Source organism: Bos taurus, chromosome 3 (assembly GCF_002263795.3).
Source record: "Bos taurus isolate L1 Dominette 01449 registration number 42190680 breed Hereford chromosome 3, ARS-UCD2.0, whole genome shotgun sequence".
Taxonomy (NCBI): Eukaryota; Metazoa; Chordata; class Mammalia; order Artiodactyla; family Bovidae; genus Bos; species Bos taurus.
In genome coordinates this window covers 48,940,815-48,954,529 of record NC_037330.1, presented here as the reverse complement: position 1 = coordinate 48,954,529, position 13,715 = coordinate 48,940,815, and the positions used below count along the sequence as shown (strand labels likewise).

The 13,715-nt window shown below is 44.5% G+C and overlaps 1 long non-coding RNA gene across 2 annotated transcripts in view; it reads left to right on the top strand.

Annotated features, from left to right (window-relative positions):
* The first annotated feature begins 98 nt into the window (after positions 1-98).
* The window catches only part of LOC132344873 (uncharacterized), a 50,721-nt gene continuing 37,104 nt past the window's right edge, over positions 99-13,715 (top strand). For both annotated transcript variants that reach the window (XR_009493913.1, XR_009493914.1), the window contains exon 1: positions 99-292. This is a non-coding gene — a long non-coding RNA (uncharacterized lncRNA). The remainder of the gene's footprint in view (positions 293-13,715) is intronic.

The following is a 13,715-nucleotide window of genomic DNA, read 5'->3' as shown; positions in this document are numbered from 1 at the left end:
TCCGCCCCCACCTCTCCTCCTGACTCCCCGCCCTCGGCCCGCCTTCGTCGCCTCGGGGGCGGCCCTCAGCGAGTCCACACCCCGCCCCGCCTCCTGCGAGTAGGAAACTCCGGGACCCTGCAAGGACTGATTCACCCGTGATTCAACCCGCCGCCGAGCGTGAGTGTCCTTCGGCTGCTGGCCGGTCCAGGTGCTGAGGGCAACCAGGGTCCCAGCTGCTCAGATCCCCTGACGCCCCAGCTTCCTGACCCCGGGATCACCTATCCAGATGTCCTGCCTGAGTGTGCGGCAGGTCTGTGGGGAAGGAATAAAGGGAGGTTGGATGGAGTTTGGGGAGGAAGAGAGGGATTCCCTCCCTTCCATTTGGCGATGCAATGTCCAGGCCGGTGGGAGCGCAGCACCTACCAAGGTTAATAGAAAGTAGTGGCCGGGGGCTCCTCTCTGGCCCCAGAGAGCATTTCTGGGGCGCTTTGCCCACGTCGGGCGAGCTTAGAATCTGCAGCCAAGTAACAGCATGACGAGGAGCAGAGCCTTCTGCCAGCATCGGCAATTTCGTTGTTCGCACCCAAGGCAATGATACCTGGCCTGCCCACCACCCGGGGCCCTTAGCCTAGGTGTCTTCTATGAGGTGCTGCCAATGCAAGTGTTGCGACCGGTCCGAAGGTCAGTCAGTCCAGGCACAACGCAGACCAATTCGTGTTAGTGAACGAGGAAGGACTCTCTTAAATCTGGCAGTTTGCCTCTGGGAGAATTCCGGCGTGACATATGCCGCCTTGTGGTTCCCGAAAGGATTGTTCTCACGTTGAAGAAGACATTTGTGGGATTGAGTTAGTTCCGCTCAAATTAAAGAAACCATTAAATGAAAAATTTTAATGTAATCAGTCAAGCTTTCTGATTTTTCTGGCTTCCTCTTCTGAGCTTTGCTGTAAAGTTATAAGGCAGGAGAAGGTTAACTCTTATTCCGCTGAGTGGCTCTGTACGGGGTCTTGTCAAACTATTGCCATCAATCATTACTGTTACTCTGTAGTTGCCTCCGAGACAGACTGCTGAGTTTTTAGGAGAATAGAGTCTGTTTTCTCTCCTCTCCCATTTTCCTCCCCGCCAGGGAAATTAGCCCTTCATTTTAGTGCACACTGTATACACATTTTCATATAGCCTCTTGAAGCACAGCATTAAACTCACTTTAAAAGACATACAACTTTGCAAAATTTAATTTTCTCCTATCCTTGAACTGAAATAGCACGTCCAGGTTTAGCAGAGTCCTTCCTTCCTACAAACTGAAAGCTGCACTTGCTGGTTTCCTCTTTGAGCTCTCTTCCAACTCTAAAACCCACAAAGCTTATATTTGCAAAACCAAGCCATGCAAGTCTCCTTTTTGCAGTCTTTGGCCTGAGGCATTTTTCCTAACAGATCTTTGGCCACCTGGGTTGTGATTCTTTGAAAACAGCTGGGAGGAAATGTTGCATTCAACCTAATGCCTTACAACAGTGGTCCCCACCTCCAGGGTCTCATGCCTGATGATCTGAGGTGGAGCTGATGTAATAATAGTAGAAATAAAATGCACAATAAATGCAATGTGCTTGAGTCATCCCGAAAGCACCTACGACCCCAATCAGCGGAAAATTGTCCTCCACAAAATCATCCCCTGGTGCCTAAAAGGCTGGGGACCACTGCCATACAAGATGCAAGGAATTGTTGCTCTGTCTGCACTGTAATTGTATTTGGAGTTGTATTTGGATTGTATTTGGAGCCACCGACTCTCCTGAAATCATGAAAGGCTTTAAACAATGTCAAGATCAGCAATTCGATAAGAAAAATTATGTTCAATGTTATATTGGGATACAAAAGTTGCCATAAAGGTTGGTAAATTAGATGAATATATATTTTGCATATTCACTAAAGTTACTAGGCAGGGAAGAAGAATTTGTTGGGTGTTAGCATGGGTTTTTGAGTGAATATAGAATGACATTTTCTAAGATTCAGAAAATGCTAAAAAAATTTACCATTTTCAAGAAGAAGAGGAAGAAAACTGGCTATGGTAAATTAACATTGCATAGTAAAGTTTTTTTCCTGGTTGATCAGCCTGTGGCCAAATGATTTCCAATGCTGCTCTACACAAAGTACATTCCTAAAATTTCACTGTTGATAATTTTTGCACAGAGACAAATTATTAAAACAATATTTTTATCCCCTTCAATAAAGTGGAGCTCAGCAGTTACCAAAGTTTTCTCCTATATGATACACCTAGGAAATTCAGAAGTTAGAAAAGTTCCTAAGCTATAATGATAGTCAGGCTGGCCTGACCAATCCACTTATTTGAGATTTGGGGGGGGGACCTCACAGACATGCATTCACAGACGAAGATCCCGTGCTTAGCTGGCCTGCGTGAACCTGCTTGTGTCATCTCACAATGCAGATCTGCTCTCTGACCCCAGGAGCTTTCTTTCCACAACCACACTTCCTTCTCTCAAAGCATGGAAGTGAGATTAGGTCGTAAACTAAGGCTCACTTTATTTTATTCATCCATAGGCATCCAATAATGCTCTGCAGTTGGCGTATAAAATATTTGCAGTTTAGGGACCTCATTGTTCTCCAGCAGGAATATTCTGATGGTTTCTCCTTCAAACACACATGCGTGGAGTTAAGTAGAAGAGGTTGCATTTCCTTTGCATAACCAGTGATGAAATGTGGGCAATGAGTCTAAGAGTGGCTGGGGTAATGTTCAGTGCTTCCTCTGTACTTTTATGGCACTTCCCACTGATTTCACAGACCTAATTTCATCAATATTTTACTTGATTTCAACTTGTGTTTGTTGTCTGTCTTTCCCATTACAATCCCTTGGGGGAATAAGGACTAGGTTTTTTCTTTACATTTCTCATACAATTTTAATCACATGGTAGGCTTTTAATATGTTTTGAATCAATAAACACTTTTTGAAACCACTCATTCAGCCAGATATTTTCACTGGCATTCTAGAGATGAAATTTGTCATTGAAATTTTTCTGTCTACTGGCCTGCAGTGGATATTCCATATGAACTCAACTTGGTAAGAAAATACAAATCAACCATGTGTTGTAAAGCATCACTTTACAGTGAGCTCCAGCGATCTAACTAATGAGTAATGGTCCTTGCTACAGCCAGAAAAGCTAATCAGGAGAACCAGCTGAAGACCAGAAAGCAAATGCAAAATTTGTGAACTGGTTTTCATTTTCAGTTTCCTACAAGATTTGATAGTGGAGTGATTCAGAAGATTTTCAGTCATCTGATAGCTTTTCTTGCATAGAAAGGCTTAATAATTCCTTTGAATAAATTGCACAAAATGTATCTCTCCTGGAAAAGGATCAGTTCAGTTCAGTCGCTCAGTCGTGTCCGACTCTTTGCGACCCCATGAATCGAAGCACGCCAGGCCTCCCTGTCCATCACCAACTCCCGGAGTTCACTCAGACTCACATCCATCGAGTCAGTGATGCCATCCAGCCATCTCATCCTCTGTCATCCCCTTCTCCTCCTGCCCCCAATCCCTCCCAGCATCAGACTCTTTTCCAATGAGTCAACTCTTCGCATGAGGTGGCCAAAGTACTGGAGTTTCAGCTTCAGCATCATTCCCTCCAAAGAAATCCCAGGGCTGATCTCCTTCAGAATGGACTGGTTGGATCTCCTTGCAGTCCAAGGGACTCTCAAGAGTCTTCTCCAACACCACAGTTCAAAAGCATCAATTCTTCGGCGCTCAGCCTTCTTCACAGTCCAACTCTCACATCCATACATGACCACAGGAAAAACCATAGCCTTGACTAGACGAACCTTTGTTGGCAAAGTAATGTCTCTGCTTTTGAATATGCTATCTAGGTTGGTCATAACTTTCCTTTCAAGGAGTAAGCGTCTTTTAATTTCATGGCTGCAGTCACCATCTGCAGTGATTTTGGAGCCCAAAAAAATAAAGTCTGACACTGTTTCCACTGTTTCCCCATCTATTTCCCATGAAGTGATGGGACCGGATGCAAAAGGATAGGTTAAACTTTATGACAGAAGATGAAATTGAGAGTAATTTGTGTGAAACTATTATATTCATATGAAATAGTGAAAAGAGCAATAAAACCATTTGGCCCAAAATTCAGGTAAAAGGCAAAATAGGAAAAAGACCAAAGGGAATAAGAGTGGCAACACAGAGTTCTGGGGGGAAAAAAACTGTGACTTAGCAGAACCTAAAAAACATCTGGCAGGGAATAGTCATGGAAAAACTGACAGTCATGATTTTGCATTTTGTGAAAATATATACTAGCCCAACAGTTAACATTTAGACAGAAATTAAAGAGTTGACAGCCCATACAATGGAATATATTATCCTGGTCATTCAAAAATACATCTATTAGCTTACCTTACAAGCAACTTTACCAAATACATTATCCCATAGCACCAGTATTCTGAAAAGCATAATCTTAGAGAAAAAGCTTCCAGTTCAAACCTTGGACTAGATTATTTTTTCAGCACACAACTCTCTTTATAAGCTTAAGGCTTATCAAACTACCTGCCATATTTCATTTTGAGAAACAGTAAATATTCATCATACATTCTCTACATACCATGTTGATAAAATAAATCATAAATGTAAATAGTGGATATTCTTTTAGTAACAAAAAGTCATTTAAAATGTAAACCTTTAACATGTTCTTCTTAATATGACACAGATGATTTAACAGGTTTTATATAGTATCATTTCATGGCAGCATCCCTTAATTCCCCACTTCTGTAAGTCCTTATACCTGACCGTGTGGCTGCACCCTGCGGGCCTGTAAGCCTTGCAGTTGCCCAGCCTGGCGATGCAGACTGATGAAAAAGCCGGGAGACAGTGACAGACACATTAATGGTTTAATGGATGGGGGAATCTTACACGAAGGGTCCTGGAGAGACACCCCACCATGTTCGGCAAACAGTGAGCAGGAAATGGCAGCATTTCCTGTGGGAGGAGGAGGCTACTATTTACAGGGGAAATTGACATCAGGTTGTCTCATCAGTTTCCAGGGACTAATTAAGCCCTATAATTCGGAGGACTGGATAGTCCTGTGGTAAGGCAGGTGCTGGGGGCTTCTCAGGTGGCGCTAGTGGTAAAGAACCCACCTGCCAATGTAGAAGATAGTGAGAGAGGTGGGTTCAATCCCTGGCTCAGGAAGTTCCCCTGGAGGAGGGCATGGCAACCCACTCCAGTATTCTTGCCTGGAGAATTCCATGGACAGAAGAGCCTGGCAGGCTACAGTCCATGGGGTTGCAAAGAGTTGGGCACGACTGAAGTGACTTAGCATGCACACAAGCAAGTGCTGATCAAGCAGAGGATGTACCAAGAGCAAGAGACCTGCCATCCTGAGTGGCCTGGCCTTACACTAACAGATGCACTAACCTGAGGAATAGAAAATCTAGTCAGTCAATAAATGCTTGAGTGTCTTACCTGATGCTGAGTTCCCTGCTAGACTTTGGGTATAAAACAAAAATAATCTTTCTCCTGTTATATAAAAATCACTCCTGTATAATGGCTTTGTATGGTTTTCTGTCAGCATTTTGGATTGGATATGAAAAACCTTAATTATGTTATTTATTAACAAATTTCCTTTCATGCAAATTTTTAAAAAAATAAGCTTTAGGTATATCATAGTCAGTCATTCAAACAGGTGTCTTTAACTCAGAAAATTAGCTGTGGGCTTGAATGAAGTACATATACTTTATCAGGTTGGATGTATTGATGAACTCTCAAAGTTTTGTATGTGGAAGAAAATGAATTGCAATCCAGAAAGGCAATTCTATTAAAAAGGTAAGTCTAATAGTAAAAAATAATTAGATGTGGATTTCCTCAGATGAAAAATGCAAAAAAAAAATTTTGAAATAACCACCTCAGATGAAATATTTTTTTAAATAATGAAATAACCAGTTTAAAATCATTTGCATAGGAAGATTCATTTTTAAAAAATAATTCATTTGCGGACATTTTAGAAAATAGTATAGGTGACAGATGCTCCAAAATTTTAGTCCATACCTCATCCAATCTCTTAGAGAAGGAAATGGCAACCTACTCCAGTATTCTTGCCTAGAGAATCCTGTGGACAGAGGAGCCTAGTGGGTTGCTATCCATGGGGTTGCACAGAGTTGGACACAACTGAAGCGACTTAGCATGCATGTATGCACTGGAGAAGGAAATGGCAACCCACTCCAGTATTCTTGCCTGAAGAGTCCCAGGGACAGAGGAGCCTGGTGGGCTGCTGTCTATGTGGTCGCATAGAGTCGGACATGACTGAAGGGACTTAGCAGAAGCAGCAGCATCCAATCTCTTGCTGACTTTAGTGAATAATGCTCCATCCTCTTCTATCAATTCCTCTTGCAAAACAGAGCTTTCAAGTTGGGAAGTAATTCCTGAATTAGCCAAATTATTTCTACATTGGGAGCATGTTTATAATGTTTGGCTAGTTCTGATTGCCTTCCTAAACCATCACCCTTTAAGTTACAATGTTTCAGCAACTCACAGTTCTAAATCCCGTAGGTGAAAAGTGTGGCCGGAAGCTAGGACAATGGCTCGTGGGCAGCTTTGTGGGTTCTGCTAAGAAGCCTGGACCTGATTCAGCAGACAGAACCTCAGGACGCTTACTCCCCTGGTCACCCTGTGCCAGAAGAATTGAGTCAGGGGGCCACATCAGGAAGCTAAGCCCCTAACCCAAGTGGTGGCTGAGGACTAGGAAGGAAGGGCAGCTGTAGGAATCAGTGTGAAGGAAGAAACTTCAGTGCCTGATTGTGGGTAGGGGCATGAAGGAGAGAGAGGAGGAAGGTCTTAGGGGAGAGAAACGTGGCACCACAGGTTAAGATAGAGTCTGGGAGTTGTTGGCTCAGCAATGAAGAGCTTTACACAAGTTGAAGTTGGGGGGTGGGCAGTGACGTCCAGGAAAAATGCCATGCATGGAGAGTTGGAAATGAGGTACAGGCTTGTGAAGAGATAGAGGTTAGGGATAGAAATTAGGGACCATTTGCTTAGGAGTTTGGTCAAAGCTGTAAAAGTGGACAAGGTCTTGAAGGAGGGTCTATGGTGACAGCAAACCACTTGGCCAGCAGCAGCACCCTGCTCCATCTAGCTCATGTTACAGGGGAATCCACAGGCTTATGAGTCTTGGAAGCAGAAACGAGAGTCTCTAAGACTGTGTCTCTCTCTTGCTCTTGTCTATTCTGTCTCCCATCTCCCACTTGTCAGTTGGTCTCCATTTGTTTCTGCGGGGGAACTCCATGTGGTAGGACCTGGTTGCTGCCAGGGTGACATCCTTTCAGCTTCATCACACCAGGGTCCAGCCATTATGACCGGGAAGGACTTTGTCCCTGCTTGAGGCACATGTCTGCTCCTTGGACCAAGCACTGTTGCCAGAGGAGTACAAGTCTGGCCGCACGTCCACTCCTGGGGTCAAGGGGTGGGTCTGCTTCAAGAGGGAGCAGGCTGATAATGTTAGTGATCTGACAGCAACAATGGCTACCACTAGGCTTAGGACTGAGACTGGGAGGTGATCATGCTATTTTGCTGGGGAGGCTGATGACCTGCGAGCAAGGGGAGATATAAAAGTTTCCAGTGGAATGCAAGAGGACAGGTGGGACCCTAACACTAAAGGAGGAGAGTTTTCGTAAGAAAGAAGAGGCCATGGCAGCTGAGAGTGAACAGAAAACCAGTAAGGTATGTAATTTTAATGGTATGAAAAGATCCAACTCCTGAGAATAACTTGGCTACCAATCTTGTCAAGTCTCTCACTTCTGGATTAAAGCAAGAAAGGCCTCCACAGTTGAACAGGGGGAGAGACGGGAGAGACTCATTAGGCATATTTGTCATTCACATCAATTCAACAAACATTTATCACCCCCATACCCTATGTGTTAGGAGGCTTCCCTAGAGGCACACTTAGTTGGTAAAGAATCCACCTGTAATGCAGGAGACCTGGCTTGATCCCTGGGCTAGGTAGATCCCCTGGAGAAATAAATGGCTTCCCACTCCAGTATTCTTCCCCAGAAAATCCCATGGGCGAGGGGCCGTGGGATCGCAAGAGTCAGACATGACCTAGTGATTAAACCACCACCACCACCCTGTATGCTAGGCATGATGTTAGGTGCTGGGGTCACAAGAATGAAGGAGATTTGCTCTGAAGATTAGGAAATAAAGGACAACATGAGACATACAATACAGCACAGTAAGTGCCGTATCCATTAGTTCCTTGAATGTTTATTGAGCACCTACTATGTATCTGGCCTATGCTGGGCACCAGGGGAGCTGGGTCTGTTCAAGACACAGCCTTCCATCTGGTCGGCAGTCAGAATCCCATACTTAACCTCTTGCGCTGTCACTGACCTGTATTGAGGTTATGAGGATGCTGTTCTCTTCTGCCTTGGTCTAAGCATCATGCAGGTGGGAACATATCTGCCTTGCTCCCTCATTGAAGGCCAGGACCTCCAACGCTTAGACGCACCTATCAAATATTTGCCAGATGAATGGACAACACACTAGACATAGCTCTGACATGATGTCACTTTCTGAGAATCCAGGAAATCTGCAAACTAACTTTGTTCCCTTTATATTTAGCCTTTTATTTCTTCTTAGGTAGTGTCATGGTGCCAGTGGAGAAGCAACTGAGTATTTGGAAATATTCAGTGGCCCTTATCAGCCATCTACTTCTGTTATTTGGAACTAGTAAAAATGTCTGTAAAATATCATTCTAGCATCCTCTAGGTATTAGCTTATTTAATCCTCACAACAACCCTGTAAGAGGTAGGTAGAATTTTATAACTTGAGTTAACTCAAAGCCCAGAGAGGTTTAGGAATGTGTCCATGGTTATGCAGCTGACGAGAGGCAGAGCTGGGACTTGAACACAGGCAGTTGAGCTACAGGATATGTGCTGCCCTCACCAGGGACAGCACTGAAATGTGCACATGGCCCATGAAAGCTCTGTGGAGAACACTTCTTGGATTCAAGTCCTTTTTTCTTTTTTCCTCAATATTTTCTACCTGTGAAAGCTGACCCTCTCTGAGGTTCCAGGCTTAAAAAAAGTTGGGTGGGGGGGGGGCGCGGATTTCCCAAAGAAAGTCAAGCCAAAATCTGGCCTTCTTTGAGAATAAAGGGCTTCTTTTGCTTTATCTCCAACTCACTTTGTCTTTAATGTTTTTCCACATTCAGATATTTTTTTTCCTCTCTAGACCAGTAAAAAAAGAGACTGTACCTTAAAATGGCTTATTTTGCCCTGACAGCATGAATTTAAATGTTCCTCAGCATTTCTGGTGCCAATTAGGAAACATAGGTCATGATTATGATGAATAAATTAAGAGTTTGGGTCAGGAGGCTCCTTCTGACCTACTTTTTGCTTATGGCATAATGGAGCTAATGTGTTTGTTTAATCCATATCACCTCCACTTATCTGCCTTCTACATGCCTTTTCTCATTTACAAATTCATGTCATTGTGATGCAAATACCCAGGCTCAAGATGGAGCTTGTTTGAGTCACCTGTATTTCCACATGTCTCTATCTGATGATGCCTCTTTACTTGAGAGCCCCGGAGGGCTTCTGCAGCTCCATTCCCACCGTGGGGTACAGGGGCTGCCTCCACTATGGAACTGACTCCTCCATGGGGTGTCACTTCCCCAAATGCAGTCCAGGTTGCTTCATAGCAACCTTGCTTGTCCAAGCCTGCCTCTGGGAGCAGGTCATGAGACACCAGTGCCTGGATGTCCAGGCCTTCCTTGCTTATTGAAGTCATTAGCTTTGTGCCCTGCCTATGTGGTCACTTCTGCATCACCTTTAAAGCTGCCTAGAAAAATGTTGATGGTGCCTGAGAACCCCTAACTGAGGCTGATCCTAGGGGAAAAAAATCACCTTGGGTTCTCTTCCTCTCATCAGAAACGTGATTACCCCTTAGGAATAAGGTTCCAATCATCATTAAGGGCAGCCAGAAGAGAAAAACCCCACAGGGGCAACCGGAGTTGAATGAGCTAGTGTGTGTGATGTCAGGGAGCTGTGGGGTCAGATGGAGAGAATTTTCTTTTGATAATGGAGGAGTTTGGAGTTGTCTGTACAGACACAAATCACAAGTTCTTACCAGCTGCACTCACATACCCACACGGAAAGGAGTGCCTTGTCCCTGTACCTGAGAAAGTCACTTTGCCTCCATCTACACAGGGTAGAAATGTCATGCTATAACTGGAGACATTACTCCAGTTCTGCCAGGCAGTACTCATAGACTCTGATTCCCAGCTGCTTGTTAACCTGGTGGGGCATGGATGGTTCCACAGCCTCAAAAGTGGTTGTTGCTGCTGTTCAGCCTCTAAGTCATGTCCGGCTCTGTGACCCCATGGACTACAGCACTCTAGGCTTCCCCGTCCTTCATCAGAGATGGATAGCCATAACAGCAGGCGTGTGAAAGGCACCCTCTCTGTGGTTCTCCTTCATAGAGAAGTCCACCCACTCTTGAGTTACCCAAGAGAGCTGCTGCCATCACTAAAGTCTTGGCTCTGATCGTATCATATCTGATGACTCCCCAGATAACCTCCATTATCCTTGTCTTTGCTTTGATCTCTAACCCTGGTTTGCTGACTCTAACACAGGCGCCCTGACAATCTGGTTCCCAGATCTCCCATCCAAGCACTCTGTGTTGCTGGAAAAGTGTGTGTGCTGGGTCTTTGCTTCATCTGTGCCTGGGGCCTGTTGGGCCAGGCACTAATTCTCTAAGTCAGCATTTCCAAAAGATGATTAAGAACAAGTTAAGCCTTTAGTTCAAATAGCACAGTTAATCCAAGAGCAAAGCAGATTGGATTTTGAGGCCTTGTGAATTAGCCAAGTCTTAAAATCAAAAGTGGTCGTGGAAAAGTGGCACGTGCTCCTTCCAGTGAGGAGCAATGTATGTGTTGTGTGTGCATGGATGCAGCTATGTAAGCCATTTGGTTTCTCTGGATTTTACTTTTTCCCACCTGTAAGACGGGCACAAAAGGCACAGTGATCCAAACCTCACAGTCTATTTTTTGTTATCTTAGAGACTTGGGAACGTGGTCCAGAGCTTATATTCATGGCTGATATACATTGGTTGTATAAAATATTACTATTTCTAAATGACTTTTAAAATTAATATTTATTTTCTAAGGATTATAGTTCAGTTTCTGTGAACATACCTTCTAAACAGACTGGGTTCAAAACACCCAGATATAAACTGGTTATGAGAGTTTGAGACCGAATTCAGACTCACCATTTCTTTGTCACTAGAATTAATTGAGATATTAGGAGCCGTTTGCTGTGGGTCTGCTTATTTTATTTCCTCACTGGCACACACAATGATTCTGGTTATCACAGGCTTAGCAGTGTCTACTATTACTAAGACCCAGCTGTGCAGTTGGCAGACAGTGAATACCCAGGTCCCAGGCAGAATGACGTAAGCAGGTACACTTGAGGAGCACATTACACATAGGAGACAGGTGGACATGTGGGCGATGTCCTAGGGCAAGGCTGGGAGGCCAATGACTGCACAACAGGCTCTGAACCTCCTCGGTATCCATCCCTTTCCAAGTCCAGCAGTGATGTGCTGTCTCGGGAGGGCTTTCAGGAAGACAGAACCTGAGAGGGACAGCTCACAGCCAGGCAAAGAGTGATTTTCAGGGATTCTTTCACTTGCCTGTAAGACTCTCCTGGGCAAGCTCTCTTCAATTAAGAGCTCTTGAGACCTCAATTCTTTAAAGCCTTCTTGATAATACTGGACAAGTAGTGTGTTTTTTCCTGATATCCACCTCCTATCACTCCCATCTGTAGTAAGCACTGGTTGAAATGAGTAGGTTTCCCTTTTCCCCGAACACTTCAAAGATAAGTACTAAAAAAAAAAAGAGAGAGATAGGTACTAATTGTTTTATGAGCATTGATACATTTTTCTGTCTAGGTCATCATGATTTGGTCAAAGGATGTATTGAGTGCTTGCTGTGACCTGGGATTATCTAATCTACTTCTCATGAAATTCCTGAGAAGCAGGTACTATAATTGTCCCTGCTTAGGAGAAGGCGATGGCACCCCACTCCAGTACTTTTGCCTGGAAAATCCCATGGACGGAGGAGCCTGGTGGGCTGCAGTCCATGGGGTTGTGAAGAGTCAGACACGACTGAGCGACTTCCCTTTCACTTTTCACTTTCATGCATTGGAGAAGGAAATGACAAGCCACTCCAGTGTTCTTGCCTGGAGAATCCCAGAGACGGGGGAGCCTGGTGGGCTGCCATCTTTGGGGTCGCACAGAGTCGGACACGACTGAAGTGACTTAGCAGCAGCAGCAGTCTTCTGCAAGGCTAAGGAAACTTGTTCAAGGTCACACATTGGGATGTGTCAGAGCCAGAGTTCAAAGCAGGTACTTTGATTCCGGAGCATGTACACTTCACCATGACCCAGCCTGCTAGCACCCCACCCTCAGCACCCACTATGAGCCAGCTCAGGGCAAGTTACTGGGGTAGTACCAGAAAGATCAAGATGTCCCCTCCGCCCTCAAGGGGGCCCAGAGAGGTGAAGACAGATGTATGTGCTGTAACACAGAAGATGCTGTCCTAGACCTGGTTAGAACAGTAAGTGCTGAAGGTGCTCAAGAGAGGAATGGTCAGTTCTGTGTGTGTGTGTGTGTGTGCGCGCGTGTGCTCTGTTGTGTTCAACTCTTTGTGACCCCATGACTGCAGCTTGCTAGGCTCCTCTGTCCATCAGTTCTTGGTGGGGAGCTATTTTATTTTTTCAATCTCACTTGGCTTTCTTAAATTAATATATATTAAAACAACAACTCGGACTTTGAAAACTAGGGAAAAGTGCTCCTTCAAACAAACAAACAAAGAAGGTGTAGGGCTTTAAATAAAATTCCAGAGGCTGTTTCCTTATTTGCATTCCCTGGTGAGTGGTAGGCAGGGAATGTTTGGATGCCCTTCTGTTCTTTTTTGTTGTTGTTTTCCCTTGTATTGTCTATTCTCTCCAAGGGTGGATTCAGCTTCTATTAACAGCTAAGTTCATTGCTTGCTGCTTGCCGAGGCGTTAACCTTGATATATAACTTTTTAATTAATTCCAGGGAGGAAGAGTAGGCCCTGAAATTGACCCCACCCTCCCATATCTGTTAAACTCTGGTTGCTTTAACTAACACGCCAAAAAATCAAACAAACCAAAAATTCGCCCAACCCTCAAGTTCATCCCCAAACAGTTTTTGGATCAATGTGCAATGTTTTGACTTAGTCACTCCAGCCAATGACGATAGTGACACTGTTTAGACAAAGTCTGAATGTTCACCGATGTCTCCAGGTGTTGAAAGGAACACGAACCTTTAGGTTAGTGTCATGATTAAAATGCTATTTATGAACAGATCCGGCAGGCTTTTTTTTTCTAGACAAATTAACTCAGAATGAGGCAGCAGGAAGCCAGGGGTGAGGTGGGTGAGAAGGTCTGCCCTGGGCTAGAGTAGGTGAGAGGTGCTTCCTAGATGAACCCGCTCAGCTCCAGGCTTAGGGGTAGAGGGTGGGGAAGGCCCCAGCAGGACCCCAGGACCGCTTCTCCTTTCTGGAACACACAGATTGCAAGCTCTGCTCAAGTTGCTATTTACGTGATACTCAATATCCTGTGACTAAGTAAGCAGACACACTTGGCTGGCTATCTACGGCCTTGATTATGCTTACAAATTTAGTTTTCCAAAGCAAATAGATGTTCCAGTAGATGGAGATTC